This window comes from Pelmatolapia mariae, linkage group LG3_W (genome assembly GCF_036321145.2).
Source record: "Pelmatolapia mariae isolate MD_Pm_ZW linkage group LG3_W, Pm_UMD_F_2, whole genome shotgun sequence".
Taxonomy (NCBI): Eukaryota; Metazoa; Chordata; class Actinopteri; order Cichliformes; family Cichlidae; genus Pelmatolapia; species Pelmatolapia mariae.
The window spans coordinates 79,901,650-79,917,542 of record NC_086229.1 but is presented as its reverse complement, the minus strand read 5'-3'; positions in this window follow the sequence as shown (position 1 = coordinate 79,917,542).

The following is a 15,893-nucleotide window of genomic DNA, read 5'->3' as shown; positions in this document are numbered from 1 at the left end:
GAATAATGCTAGTGGTATTATAAGCCCAATATCAAGCACCAGCATGGAGTGACCACTAAAGGATTGGCTGGGGATTTTGGGAAATGGGCTTGTGGGCTTTCTAACCAAGAGTTAAATGAGAAGATCGATCTCAAATCAGTTCAATAAGTGAGGAGCAAGACTCAGGAGGCAGGTAATTTGGTTTAGCATACAGGCAGCAGAGGTAAGGAGAATGAACATGGCTCTACCCAAACATAAAGTGGATCTAATATGCTCTATATTTCCAATTAGGCACTCCATTAAGACAGCTGTGCATTATTCACAGTTAATAAATCCTTATTAAACCCTTTATTTAATATCACCTATTTTGCAGCACCTCGGTTGAGCATGTGCTTGAAAGAGGCCATATTACCTTCTGTCCTTTTAAGCTTCCCACTTCCCTACAAAGTCCACTTTCCTCTGATAGGTCAACTTCTGGAAACCTTGCTGAGGTGTAGCACCCAGTGAAAATGAGCACCACTTTCTCGTCTCACCAGTGTGGAGGCTCAAAAACAAACTGCAGAGCTACTAAACCTACAAATGATAACTTCCTGAATCCAAAACTGATCTTGAACAAGCAGCCTGGGCAGCAACAGCTTCCGGCGCCCCCCCTGTGCGGCAGCCTGTTACAGCAGCTCTGCTCATTCTGAGTTTATTTCTTTCTTATCTTTTTCTTCTCGTAATTTTTTATAACTAACGTATTAGTAATTAGACTCTGCAACCATGTTCTACCGTTTTGTGCTAGTTCTGGTCGTTTTTCTTAGTTTTTTTCTACTTTTTTCACCCGTGTGTGGGGACCCAGAGCAGGGATCCTTTGTTTACAGTAAGGATCAGCTGTTAGCGTTGCGTCCCACAGCAGTACTGCCGGCGGACAGACCCGACATTCCCAGCGAGCTGAGGAGGAAAAGACGGGGGTGTCGTGCTGGGAAGGAGCGCCGTCGGCCGAGAAGGAGACGTTATCGACCATCTCTTCCTTCTGTAATTATTGGAAATGTACGATCTTTGCCCAATAAGATGGATGAGCTCACGTCGCTAACCTGGTCACAGAGGGAGTACCGGCAATGTAGCATCATGATGCTAACGGAGTCGTGGCTAACACCGCTAACTCCGGACACGAGCGTGACACTACCGGGATTCCAGCTGCTGCGAGCGGACAGGACGAGAGAGAGCGGTAAGAGGAAAGGAGGGGGACTGGCAGTGTTTGTGAATGACAGATGGTGTAACCCTGGGCACATCACTGTGAAAGAACAACTCTGCAGCAGAGACATTGAGCTGTTAGCCGTTAGCATGCGTCTGTACTACCTGCCCCGGGAATTCTCGCATGTTATCGCGATAACAGCGTATGTCCCCCCCTCGGCCAACGTGGATGCAGCCTGTGACACTCTCCACTCAGTGGTCAGCAGACTGCAAACACAATCTCAGAGAGCCCTCCTCATAACATCAGGGGACTTCAATCATGCCTCACTGGACTCCACACTGCCCACCTTCACCCAGTATGTGACCTGCCCAACCAGAGACAATAAAACACTGGACTTACTGTATGCCAATGCTGAAGAGGCATACAGTTCATCACCTCTCCCTCCCCTGGGCAGATCTGATCATAACCTGGTGCACCTTGTCCCTGTGTATGAGCCCTTAGTGCGCAGGGAGCCACCAGCCACCCGCACAGTACAGAGATGGTCGGAGGAGAGGGAAGAGGCTCTTAAGGACTGTTTTGAGTCGACTGTGTGGGAGGTGATCTGTGACGACCACGGAGAGGACATCGACAGCCTTACTACATGCATTACGGACTATATTAATTTCTGTGTGGATAACACCGTACCTACCAGGACTGTACGGTGTTTCTCCAACAACAAACCTTGGATTACCCCAGAAATTAAAGCCGTCCTCAAGCAGAAGAGGAGGGCCTTCAAATCCAAAGACAAAGAGGAGTTGAAAAGGGTGCAGAGAGAGCTGAGGGGACTGATAAGGAATGGGAAGGACAGCTACAGGCAGAAGATGGAGAACCAGCTTCAGCAAAATAACGTTGGTGAAGTCTGGAGAGGCCTCAGAACCATCTCAGGCCACAAACATCAGAACTCTCTGCCTGGGAGGGATGTGAGGTGGGCAAATGAACTGAATCATTTCTTCAACAGATTTGATTCAGCCATGAGGCAGTCTCCAACATCGGCTGCAGACTCACCCACCCCCACTGCTGCTGTTCCACCTCTGACACCTCAGACACTTCACACCTCCTCTATTCACCCTGCTCACTCCTCCCCACCCCCAACAACAGCATCCAATACACAATCAACACAAGGCTCCAGCCTGTCTCTCTCAACCACCCAGGTTAGGAGGGAACTGAGGAGGATTAAAGCCAAGAAGGCAGCGGGTCCAGATGGCATCAGCTCGAGGGTCGTCAGGTCCTGCGCGGACCAACTGTGTGGTGTGATGGAGCACCTCTTCAACCTGAGCCTGAGGCTGGGAAGAGTCCCACAGCTCTGGAAAACCTCCTGTGTTGTACCAGTGCCGAAGACTTCACGCCCCAAGGACCTCAACAGCTACAGGCCGGTGGCTCTGACATCCCAACTGATGAAGACCCTGGAGCGGCTGGTCCTGGCTCAGCTTCGGCGCCTTGTGAGCTCATCACTGGACCCACTTCAGTTTGCCTACCAGCCTGGCATTGGAGCGGATGATGCCGTCATTCACCTCCTACATCGCTCCCTCGCTCACCTGGAGACCGCTGGGAGCACTGTGAGAATCATGTTCTTTGATTTCTCCAGTGCCTTCAACACTATTCTTCCCTCGGTTCTGAAGGACAAGCTGGAGAACTCAGGAGTGGACCATCACCTCACTACCTGGATTTTGGACTACCTCACCGACCGACCACAGTATGTGAGGACTCAGGGCTGTGTGTCGGACAGGGTCGTCTGCAGTACGGGGGCCCCACAGGGAACGGTTCTGGCTCCGTTCCTCTTCACCATCTACACTGCAGACTTCTCCCACAACTCCACCCAGTGCTTCCTGCAGAAGTTCTCTGATGACTCTGCAATAGTCGGCCTCATCACTGATGGGGACGACAAGGAGTACAGAGGACTGACTCAGGACTTTGTGGACTGGTGCCAGCTGAACTACCTCCAGATCAATGCCAGTAAAACAAAGGAGCTGGTGGTAGACTTCCGCAGGCACAAACATCCTCCACTGCAACCACTGAACATCCAAGGTATGGACATTGAGACTGTGGACAGCTACAGGTACCTTGGTGTTCATCTGAACAACAAACTGGACTGGACTCATAACTCAGACGCCCTCTACAGGAAAGGGCAGAGCAGGCTGTACCTGCTGCGGAGACTCAGGTCGTTTGGAGTGGAGGGCCCACTCCTGAAGACCTTCTATGACTCTGTGGTGGCCTCAGCCATCTTTTATGGTGTGGTCTGCTGGGGTGGCAGCATCTCTGCTGGGGACAGGAAGAGACTGAACAGGCTGATCCGCAGGGCCAGCTCTGTTCTAGGATGCCCTCTGGACCCAGTGGAGGTGGTGAGTGACAGGAGAATGGTGGCTAAGCTGTCATCCCTGTTGGACAACATCTCCCACCCCATGCATGAGACTGTGACAGCACTGAGCAGCTCCTTCAGTGGGAGACTGCGGCACCCACGGTGTGGGAAGGAGAGATTTCGCAGGTCTTTCCTCCCCACTGCTGTCAGACTCCACAACAAAGACTTTAACTGATCAAACACACACATCCACAAATATGCAATAACACTAATGTGCAATAATCTTTTCTGGCATCGTTGTATTTTTACTGAGTTGTATATAACATTTGTATTCTATTTTTATCTTATTGTATATTTTATTCTATTTTATTCTACTGTATATAGTATTTTATTTTATTCTGTACAGTTGTGTACTGTATTTATTCTTATTTTATTTTATTCTAATTTTTGCTTCATAACTTTTGCACTGTCCACTTCCTGCTGTGACAAAACAAATTTCCCACGTGTGGGACTAATAAAGGTTATCTTATCTTATCTTATCTTATCTTATCTTATCTTAACAGGAGTGCAGAAAATATGGCAAATATGTTTGCTTCTTGTTGTGTTAGCTTTCAGTCACAAATCACTTTTGTTAAGCTACTTGTATGTGTATTTGTAGGAAATGTGCTAAAATTCAGACAGACTTAGGAGGTAAAGTATGTGGTAAAGCTATGTTGCCAAACATTCATATGACAGAATATGTTAAATGGCTGTTATACCACTCCAAGCTCAAGTATGTTTACTCAGTGAATTAACAGTTTCAGGAAGTCAACAGCAAACTGTGGAGAGCAACTGCAGTGCGCTCTGTTGTTAGTACAAAAAAGATTAATCCAATAAGTTGTTCCAGCTTTTTTATATAAATAACCCTCTATAAACAAGTACTGACAGGGGGAAAGAAAAACTCCCTTTTAACAGGAAGAAACCTCCAGCAGAACCAGGCTCAGGGAACGGCAGCAATCTGCCCCAAAGGGGTGGGGGTGAGGGGAACGAGGAAAAGGAGAACAAAGGCAGACGGGATGAAAATACTCACTGTAGGAGATGAGACACAATTTAGTGACTTGAATTGTAGCGTTTAAACAAATGGCGAGTCAAAGCTTTAGAGAATGGACTTGTTTTGGTGCATAATCTTTATAGCTCCAGACAAAGACAAGCTACATATCTCCAGCTTATCCCAATTGCTACCTCTTGGAAATTAACTTAAACCTGTAATTCTGTCAATAACTATTCCCTTTAAATTTTTGCAAATAGATGATTTAAAATCCATATAAAGCACATGCTACATTGGTCAGCTTTCATAAATTGAACAGGACAGCAGAAGTCTGTATTTTGACAATGTTTGCCTACTCTGAGAGACCTGTGGGATCTGATCACCTGTCGGCTTTTCCTCATTGGCTGCCAGGGCCACCTACCTTCAAGCAAACACATGAGCTGTATTTGAAAAGCTGTGACTGATGAAAGCACGCTACTGATGGGTTTCATTTATCTATTTAATTATTTTTGTCTAAAATCTTCATTTACTCATGGCTGTTGATTAAACTATTGACAGTTCATTATCCAGCAGCAGGAAATGAGTAAACAAGGATGCTGCTTTTCTCTTCACTCAGACGTGTGACCTTATTTGAAGTTGTGGATAATGTAGCATCGGTGGCTTTTCTAAATCACTGCAGACGGACTAGGTGTAGCTGTCACAGTGGTCCAATAGTCTCAGCTGCTTTTGTGCCATCTGGGTCACATAGGCCCGTCGCCCATGGTAACAACACCCCCTCCCTGGTCTGCCTCCGTGGTAACCCCATTTTCACTTCACATCAGAGCCGTTGCACTGCTCTTATGTTGGTCAGGTGCATTTTCTTTTCTTTTTTTCATTTTAGCAGGTTTGTGAAGGCTTACCTAATGGATAGTGGATTTTCACAGCACTTTAACATCCTTCATGTGATCATCAGCTAAAGGTGTGATGTCAAACTAAAAGCAAAAGAATTGGGGGGGGGGGGGTTCTGATGGTGCATTGCATCATGTTTGCTGTAAATGAAAAGGAAAACTGGATGTGTGTTTATCCTGTGGGAATTGTTGCACTCCCACAGCAGAGGGTAGATGATCCAATACATTTTATTCTGATTAAAAGACTGAAGGGAAATTGATAAATTAACACAAATATGCTGAAGCTTGAAGCATGATCCATATTTAGATTGGGGGGGGGGGGGCGTTGTGTCATGTGCAACAATGCAGCCCTTCCTGCTATAAATCAAGTTTTCCAAATGTCACTTTGTATTTGGCAAAAGAGAATATTGTTAATTTATGATAAAACGAGAGGATGTCAACATAAGCAAAAAACTCAATTCATTATTCATATAGCACCAAATCACAACAACAGTCACCTCTGTGAGCTTTATATTGTAAGTTGTGCTGTCAGCATTAATCTCGTTAAAATGACGTTAACGCCATAACCGCATTAACGCAGCAAATCTCCGTTAACGAGTTAACGCGGATCGCCCCGCGCATGGGGCTGGACGGCGCTAACGCGTTAACGAGCTAACCACGCTAACACCTTGACGTTAACCAGTTAACGTCATTTTAGCGAGATTAACGCTGACAGCACTAATTGTAAGGTAAAGGCCGTACAATAATACAGAGACAACTCCAACAATCAGACAACCCCCAAACACTTGGCGACAGTGAGAAGGAAAAACTCCCTTTTAACAGGAAGAAACCATCCCTAACTATAAGGCTTTATGAGAAAGTATATTTCTGAGCCTGATCATAAAAGTAGAGGGTACGGTGTACATTTTATGTAATAATGATAATAATACATTTTATTTGAAAGCGCCTTTCAGAACACTCAAGGACACTGTACACAGTAGAATAATAAAAGCAACATAAAAGCAAGCAGTTTACACAATCATAAAAGCATAAGACATAAAACAAATTTAAAATAGCAGAGTGGAGAGGTTATGTGGGATAAGCTATTTTAAACAAGTGAGTTTTGAGTTGGGAAGGAAGAGATATTTCTTAAATCAGGAGGTAGGGATAGGTAGGTATGTACACCAAAGGAGGGGCTGTTTCGTGAATCTAAACTAAAAGTTGGTTCCATCCTAGAGAGACCTGAAAGCTGAAGGCTCTGTCTCCCATTCCTTGAAGTGATATTATGGTACTATGAGGCCTTTAAGAAAAGATAAGGCCTGTACATTCAAGCCTTGTATGTAAGGAAAAGGATTTTAAATTAAATTCTGGATTTTTTTAAATTTTTTTTTACATGTATCTGTACCAATCTGCTGTCACCACTGACTTTAAAGCGGTGACTTTATTAAAAAATAAATAAATTTTAACCAAAAACCTGGAGATGCAGAACCTGTGGGCGTGTGACAACATGATGCATTCTGAGTGAAAGCAGCAGCAAGTCTCCAATTATTTAATCCTGGTGTTGTTGTTGTGACACTGAAGCTAAACCAGCAAAGAAACCATCTGACTGTCACGATGCCTTGGCCAGTTTATTTTAATCGCTAAAAGATGTTTCAGTTGCACAAAATTAGGTGACTTAAATGCAATGTGGAAGCAAGAAAATGTATATTTTTATCTGATGAGTAGCGAAGGGAGAAGGAAAGGACCAAGAGAGTGGGAATTCACACTCTGTGAGGCTTCACATTTTGTGATGAAACCAGTATAAGATTAACACTTCATCTAAAGTAATGCAATATATATTTATATTCTTCTTCTGTTCAGCAGTTTGGATGTGATAAATCTGATGAACTGATGGACTGATATGGATAGGATCCAGCAGCCTTGTATCTGCAGGGAAACAGTGTACTAATTTTAACTGCATGTTAATCTGAGTGAATTGGGTAGATGCCACTGCACAGCCCATGTGTCTATTGTGTATTTCCAGCTCCGCGTTGAGAAGAAGCGCCATCCGCGCTTGGCAGCTCTCCACTGGTGATGGCACGAAGCTAAACTTTTTGAATTTCAAATAAAGAACGTGTTGAATGTGGAAATATTAACAAACAAACCCTCCCTCCTTATCTCTTTCTGTCTGTGGGGGTGCAGGAAGGTTTACACGATGCCAAACTGAGGAAGCACCAGGTATGAATTGGTAAGCCTCTGAGTGCCGCTCATGTGATGAGGACAATTGAGGCAGGTGGGAGTGGGTAAAGAGGTGTTTCCTTCAGGTGTACAGCGACATCTGAGTCATCTACCGTGCCATTCACTCGGTAGCTTTAAGATATTGATCGAGGGCCTGGATCAATTCATGAAAGCTCAAGTGGCAGAGATTTTGAGAGATTTCCTGTTGGAAAATCCTCCTAGGAACTTTTTTCTATACTAAACTTAAACAGGAAATGCTTCAGATTTTGGAATGTACTTTTTATTTGTACTTTCTACTCTGTTTGGACAAAGATAACAGTTACAGAATATAGTGACAGAGGCCAGTTTATGGGAGTTAGACCCCCTTTTTTTCCTCCGAAGCTCCAAAGTATATAATCGGGTCTGTTTATAACTAAGGGTTGTTTGAGGGCCTGTTTGAATTGATTTATTTGATTGTGTTATCCTGTTGGAAGCAGCCATTAGAAGATGGGTACAAGCAAATATCCCCCACACAATTACGCCAGCCTGAGCCACTGATTCAAAGCATGATTGATCCATGTTTTCCTGGTGTCTACACCAAAGACAACATCGAGACTCATCCAGACCAGGCAGCATTTTTCCTATCTACTGATGTCCAGTTTTGCAGAGCCCGTGTGAATTGTAAGCCTCAGTTTCCTGTTCTGGCTGACAAAAGTGCCACCCAGTGTGGTCTTTTACTGCTGTAGCTTATCAGCAGCAAGGTTTGACAAAAAATTTCAAGGGGAATCAGACCTGTTGTTTGACTATGCTGTTTAGATTACACTTCAGGTCTTTTTAACTCACTCCTCAGTGAATTTGCCAGTTTGCTTAGAATCAGTATCTAGAATCACTCGTCTAAAAGATGCTGAATTCAGAGAATCATTGGCTGGATGGTCATTAGTAATTTTGTTTTGCTCTGATGTTCTTTCTGGACTTGTCAAGATCTGCAGGCACAGATCGTCTGTTTGCAGAGAGGATCCAAAAGCAGACACTTGGAGGCAAAATTGTTTTTTTTAACAAAAAGCAAGCTGTTTATTAGGGCTGCATGGAAATGCAAAACAAAAGCAAAGGAGACTGGATGTTCACTTATGAGAAGCTAATCTGGGCAAAACTCAAACTAGCACAGAGAGAGCATGGAGGGTGGAGACAAACAGAAGATCTGGCAAGGGACAAAGGGGAACAGACACAATATATACACATGAGGAGACATGCATGGAAAATCGAGATGCATAAGAACACCGGAGGGACAAATTAGGCATAACATGACAGGGGAAGCAAAACTGGACACAATGCACATGAGACAAGGATAACAAAATAAAATGGGAAGTAACACAAACACGCGCACTGACACTAGGATGGGAATAAGCAAACACGACAGGTTGAAAAGGGACAAGGAAACAGGTAAATGGTAAATGGTAAATGGCCTGTATTTATATAGCGCTTTACTGGTCCCTAAGGACCCCAAAGCGCTTTACATATCCAGTCATCCACCCATTCACACACACATTCACACACTGGTGATGGTAAGCTACATTGTAGCCACAGCCACCCTGGGGCGCACTGACAGAGGCGAGGCTGCCGAACACTGGCGCCACCGGTAAGGGAGACACAAACAGGAAAACAAATGTGAGACGGAGAGGGAATAAACAGAGCAAATAAACACAGAGGACACGGCAGACTCTCACAGGAGAGACACAGGGATAAGACAAAGACACAAAAGGAACCTAACTGACAAGAAGCCATGAACCAGAAATACAAATAAACTCAAAGACATAAAGAGAACCAAACTCAAGACTTGAAGTTAAATCAACTTCCAAAAGTAAAGGAAAAAACCATGACTTCAAAAATAAACTCAAAATGCTGCGTCAGAGACCGAGCACCCTGACAAGATCACAAACACAACCAGAAGAACTGAGAATGAAAGAACGTGGAGGAAAACACAACCGAACCATGAAAGCAGAGTGTGAAAAAATATCTTGTGGCATTCCTCGGTTTCAACACATTATTACACATGACATGACGTCACCACAACGAATCACCCAGTGACTCACTGATATCTTGTTAATTTAAACTCACAAGTCTGAATTTTTCTGGGATGAGCGAGGCGACTTAGTCATCCAAGAAATTCAGTTTGAAAGAATATTAATGGAGCCACTCAACAAATAATAGCTTTAGATTTGATCTTTGTTTAATTCATTAAATCCATCCATTAAAGATGGGGTTGTAAGCTACTAGTAAAGCTTCTGTAAGGTGTAATACATAAAGAGCTGTAACACAAATAGAGTCTTCTCTAATGTAGGATGCACACATTAGTGTGTCACATGACTCATTTATACAACCTACAGCAGTTATTATTGACTAACAGCTATTTCAAGGTTGTGGGTATTAAAAAGATGTTTCTTTAATAAGACTAAAAGTAAGAGCTGCTGTTTGGAAATTATGAAACAGATGCAAACATTTTCCTTTTCAACTGCCTGTTGAAAAAGTCCAGGTGAAGATGTGTCTGAGAGACGAAACAAAGTCAGGTAAAGCCTCAAATCAAAGAATATAGCATTGTTGTATTCCATGCAATTCATTAGTAAGTGCAAATCATTGTGAGTTTCAAAGTTTTACTAATATATATATATATATATATATGATTTTGTGCATGTATAATCACAGTTTATCTGTTTAGACCAGCTTCTGGTAAAATGAAATATGCTTTTATTGTCACAATCTGTCTGACAGCGACTGCAGTCAGTCCAAATCAGAGCATGACTGTTTGGAGATGGAAACAGTCAAACAGAGACTGAGAGGGCTGGATGCTCAATCGCTGGGAAACCAGTTACTTACCCAGCTACTTGAAATCACCAAAGCCAAAAATGCCATCGCCAGGCAACCACTGATTTATTTATTTTTTTCCTCTTGTTGCAAGTTGGTCACCATCCTATTTTTACTCTAGTGTGACTGAGCCGTAAACAAGCTCACATATACTGACAAAATAATAGTATAAAAACACCCTCTATTTTAAAAAAAATGAAGAATAACGTGTAGAAAGGTTTGTTTTCTTTTTAAAATGGAAACAGACACACAAAAGAAGTCATCGCCGTGACAGCTGTCAGCATCACAGTCCAATATGGTTCGCTTTGCTGAGGGAGACTTCTGTTCATCCGGCGTCTCAGAGATGTTGCATTACATCGAGTCCCATGATGCCACGATGAATAAAGCATGAGAGAAACACGGGGAAAGTTGTTGGCTTAGGCAAAGATATGCAGCCACTTCTCTCTGACCTAGATTTCGGGCACGGCGAGTCATTTTATCTGATAATGTGTTCCCCTCTGTCCCGTCGTTTGCTTTCACCATCTCTAAGTTCATTAATCAGAACTGATGGACGTCGTACAAACTACTTTAACTATAAGAAACATATAAATATGTGAAGTAGCAGAGTATCAGTTTTAGGCTTCAGCGTAACAAAGACCCACTTTTAAAGAAAGGCCGCTTGTTTACACATTTCACATAATTCACATAGTTCACCAGTGGAGCAACAACAGGATTAAGCTATTGGGACTCTTGTATAAAGTGAGCAGTTTGAACATGGAAGGAAATGAAGAAATGCATTTTTGTTGTGTTTAAAAAAATTTCTGTTTCATTATACAATTTATCTTCAGGGAACTTGCTCACCGTTAAACTGCTCTCCTACAGTACTAAACAGAATTTTTCATGTACAGCTCAATAATAAGTTTTAATGCCTTCTGTTTTAATCATTACTTATATATAGACTATTTATGGATGGGTAAGATAAAAATATAAAAAAAGGTTTGTATAACTCCTGCTCCTTAGGCCACGAATTAATTAAAATGCACGTTGTTGCCCTCTTACTCTATTTACTCCTCCTTTAGCACAGATAACTTCATGTTTCTGTGGTGAACGTAATTAAATCATGTAGGATCTGCATGAAAGTCACCAACTTAATTTATTCTTGTTGAGATGACATCATACAATCTAGTAAGAGTGGTTAGTTGCCTGGACTCACAAAATTCACAAGATCACACAAGAGTTCAAACCACAGGAAAATCACTGGGGTTAGAAGAGACAGACAACCATACACACACTACGTATATGCCTTCGCTATTTATTATGGTTTAACCTGTAAAGGACCAAAACGTACAGAAAATTCTATATCAAGCCTTGTAATCATAGTTTCCGTATTTTTTGGAAGCCTAGATTGACAGCTCGGTGGCACAGTGGTTAGTACTGTTGCCTCACAGCAAGAAGATCTTGGGTTCAATTCTCCAGTCAGGCCAAGTTTGCAGTGGGTTCTCTCTGGGTACTCTGGTCAGTTAAAAGTCATGCAGTAATTAGGGTTATGTTAATTGGTGTTTCCAGAATACCTGTGACTGGAAACCTGTCCAGTACTCTGGCTCTCACCCTATCACATCTGGGATAGGCCCCAGCCTCCCTGCAACCCTGGTAAAGATAAGAGGATGGATAGAGTGGAAGTTATTATAAATCCATTAACATTTTATGTTAACCAGACTCTAGACTTTGTTGAACACTCCAAAAAAAATAACTCTTTAAATAATCATGGAAAGGATTTCCACATGGCTTTCTATTACGATTAAGCTTTTTTTGTCGCACTAACGTAATTTGCATGGGTTGGATCAACTCAATTAAATTAAGTTGGACTCAACTGTAGTAAAACAGTTGATTCATCATTAATTAATCAAGTTAGTCCAACTCATGCACATTAAGTTGGAATAACAGAATTGCATAATGCTAAAATAAAGCAATTTCATTACGTGGAAATTCTTTCCATAATTTTTTTTTTATGTTCATTCAAAGAGTTATTTTTTTGAGTGCATTACATCCTCATTCATGGAAAATGTGTTCAGCTGCTCTTTTTTTGTTGGCTGTTTTGTTTCTCTGAGGATTTGCCAGTGTGCTCAACAGTCTTTATCCTGTTGAAAAGTGCTGGTATGATGGAGAATTTATTGTTGGATCAGTGACAGTAAGCTTTACACTTTCTGAGGCAGTGTTGTAAAAATCTGGAATAAATTGAAGCGTGCACAACCAGGTTGTCTGTATGAGTTTTATTTTCCTTTGCAAAGGGGTCAAACAACAGTACGGAGACTATGACAGCAGTCTGAATGCTTTTCTGACAAACAGGGACTGTAAACACGGATCAAATTATCTGCTGGCTATAGTCACAGAATAGATTCGTATCACTGTGTGCAAAAGATCATTTGTGCATCAACATGTGGTGTATCTCAAAGATGACACGGTGAAGTAGCACAATCCTAAAAAATTCCCACTGCATTTCTCATTTTGATAATCACACAAGTATATCAGATTTACGACATAAACATCAGTCCCCAAAACACTCAGACAAGTTCGACTGAGGTCATCCAGAGTGTGTCATACAGAAAGCATGCTAATGCCACTCCTTGCTGCATAACAAGCAGTAATGAGACAAAACTTCCATTTTTATACTAAAACTTGTGATTCTTCATCACATTCTGGCTGAGGTGCACACTTAACCCACTCATCTGACAGGGAGTGATCAATATACCTTGGCAGCATCAGATTTACACACAGCACTACACAACAGAGAATATGACAAACACAATGAACACATATCTAGCTCATGGCGGTGGTTGGGTTGAGATCCTCGTTCTGTGACATGTCCTTCGTGTCTGCTGTTCTGTTGTCCCAGAGCTGGATGGATGGCTGGAGCTTGGAGCAAAGCAATCCTCTCTCACAACTGAAGCAACAAAGCTCAGGAGAGGCTTTTCCTTCCAAACCTGGTGTTTGCTGTAAGATAGCGCTTTACTTCTTCCCCTCTGTTTTTGTTGGTTGTCAGACAAAACCACCCTTTTCCTGGAGTGGGAAGAGCATCCTTCACCTGCCTGTGAATTTAGGATAGCACAGAAGACAAAGTTCTGTGATGTGTCAGGCTGTCATTTTCACAGTGGTCAGGGGGAGGTGGTCTGTCTGTACGCCTCACCCCATTTCGGGGGGTCTTCTCAAGCAGAATATCAAAGGTACTGAAAGATCAGGTCGAGTCGTTTTGCAGTTCCCCAGCAACAGGCAGCAAAATGCCAGGATTTAAAACAGTGCAGCCTTGGACGCTGATGTTTACTAAACCAAGGAGATCTGCACTGTATTTGACCAAACGTGTTTGAAAGGACCCGAATCCTCCCGTCTGCCACTGTCACGCTTTGAGAGCGACACATGAGGAGTGGATTTGATGCGTCAAACATGTTAACTGTGTGGCTGTTAGCTGCACATTTATGTTAGCACTGTTTCTACTGAGATGTTTCTATTTCAGTTTGACGTTTTGTTTTCACTTCTGGTAGTTTTCAGTTTGTTTCCAAATTACGTTGCCCATTTGCCACGACTAAGGGCAATTACATGAAATTTCAGTGATAAATAAAATTCCTTAAAGTATCCACACTGGAATAAGAGGGTAAAACGTTCGATTTTTACAGAAAACAATGATTATTCAGTCAATAAATTTAACTAGTAAGTAATATGCAAGTTTTATTGCTAATTTGGAGAAAATCCAACAATATTTCCCGATCCTATATCGTAAAATTGTCATACTTTTTGGTGCGCAGGCCTTATTATGGAGTGGATTAATCTTGCCTTTTTACAGCTTCATTTTGTAAAATCTTAATTATCTAAAGGTCTTTTGTTTTTATCGATATAAATCAGGACTATTTGATATTTAAATTTAGTTTAGTTTTTTTTATTATTACTGTATGGAGGTCACCCATTTAGACAAGATTGATTAAACTCAGTACAGGTATTACAATAAAAAGCACAGAACATCTATGAAGAAAAAAATCCATGAAAGTCTTTTGAGGCTTTCAAGGATAAAAATTAATCCAATACCTAAAACACATCAGATCACAGCTTGATGCCCCTATGTGGCAACAGGTAGGCAGTAAAAATGAAGTTTAAGGTTAGGTTTTCCACTGATTCATGATTACAGATTAGTAATAAAACAAGATTTTTTCTCACCACTTGTCCTGACGCCCTGACAGAGGAAACATAGCCGCCACTAGCCTTTGAAGGACCTGGAAACTCACAATTTGTCTTCACAGTAGGAAATAGCTTGTGTGAAAAGCGTAAGTTATAAACTATCAGGTGTGTGTGCTGTTGGTGCGGCTGCACGTCTCTCCTGGGCCTCTCCTCTATGGGCTCAAAATGTGGTCATAAATATTTTGTACTTGTAAATCAGTTTTGTACTTGTAAATCAGGATTTGTATGTGTAAAAAGAATTTGTGTGTGTGTAAAAAAGATTTGTATGTGTAAAAAAGATTTGTGTGTGCGTAAAAAAGATTTGTATGTGTAAAAAAGATTTGTGTGTGTGTAAAAAAGATTTCTATGTGTAAAAAAGATTTGTGTGTGCGTAAAAACGATTTGTATGTGTAAAAAAGATTTGTGTGTGCGTAAAAAAGATTTATGTGTGGACTTAGCCAAAAACCCCCTGCAAGTTACACGTACGAATTTTGACCCTATTTTTCTTCCTTTCATCTGATTGGTCAATGTCATGTCAATCACAAATGTAATAATCCAATCAGAGAACAGATGGGTTTGGCTGTCGGAGGGGCACTTTTTTGAACTGCAGGTCCTTGAAGGGTAATACAGTTTGAAGCTGGAGGATCTCTATATAAATATCCGATAGCAGCTAGGCAGTGTTGCCAACTTAGCGACTTTGTCGCTATATTTAGCGAGTTTTCAGACCCCCTAGCGACTTTTTTTCTAAAGAAAGTCGCTAAAAAAGACGTGAAAGCGGGTATGCTTTTACTCTCAACAAGCAGCGGGTGCTGTAACGCAGGCAGTTCTTCTTTTACTCTTATGCTGTTTTGTGGATCACAAGGTTTAAAACTACTTATAAACACACACACACACACACAAAGTAACTCCACCAGAGTGCCTATTTCGGGTCACTTTTGCCGGTCCAGGCCCAGGTAAAGGAGCAGGGTTGGAATTGTGACATTAAAAAAAAAAAAAATTGCTAAAAGAAATTTAATTTTTAGTTCTAAATAAACTCTAAATGCATTTAGGACGTTTTTTACTCACTTTATGTCTCTTCCACGATGTTATTTCTCTCTCCAACAACATAGGTTACAATTATATTAGCATGACCAATTATGCAAATTAGGTGATGACGTCATTTAGCGACTTCTAGCGACTTTTAGGACAGCCAATAGCGATTTTCCTTACTGAGGAGTTGGCAACACTGCAGCTAGGTCCGCTAACTTTCAGCAGCTGTTGAAAGGATAAAGT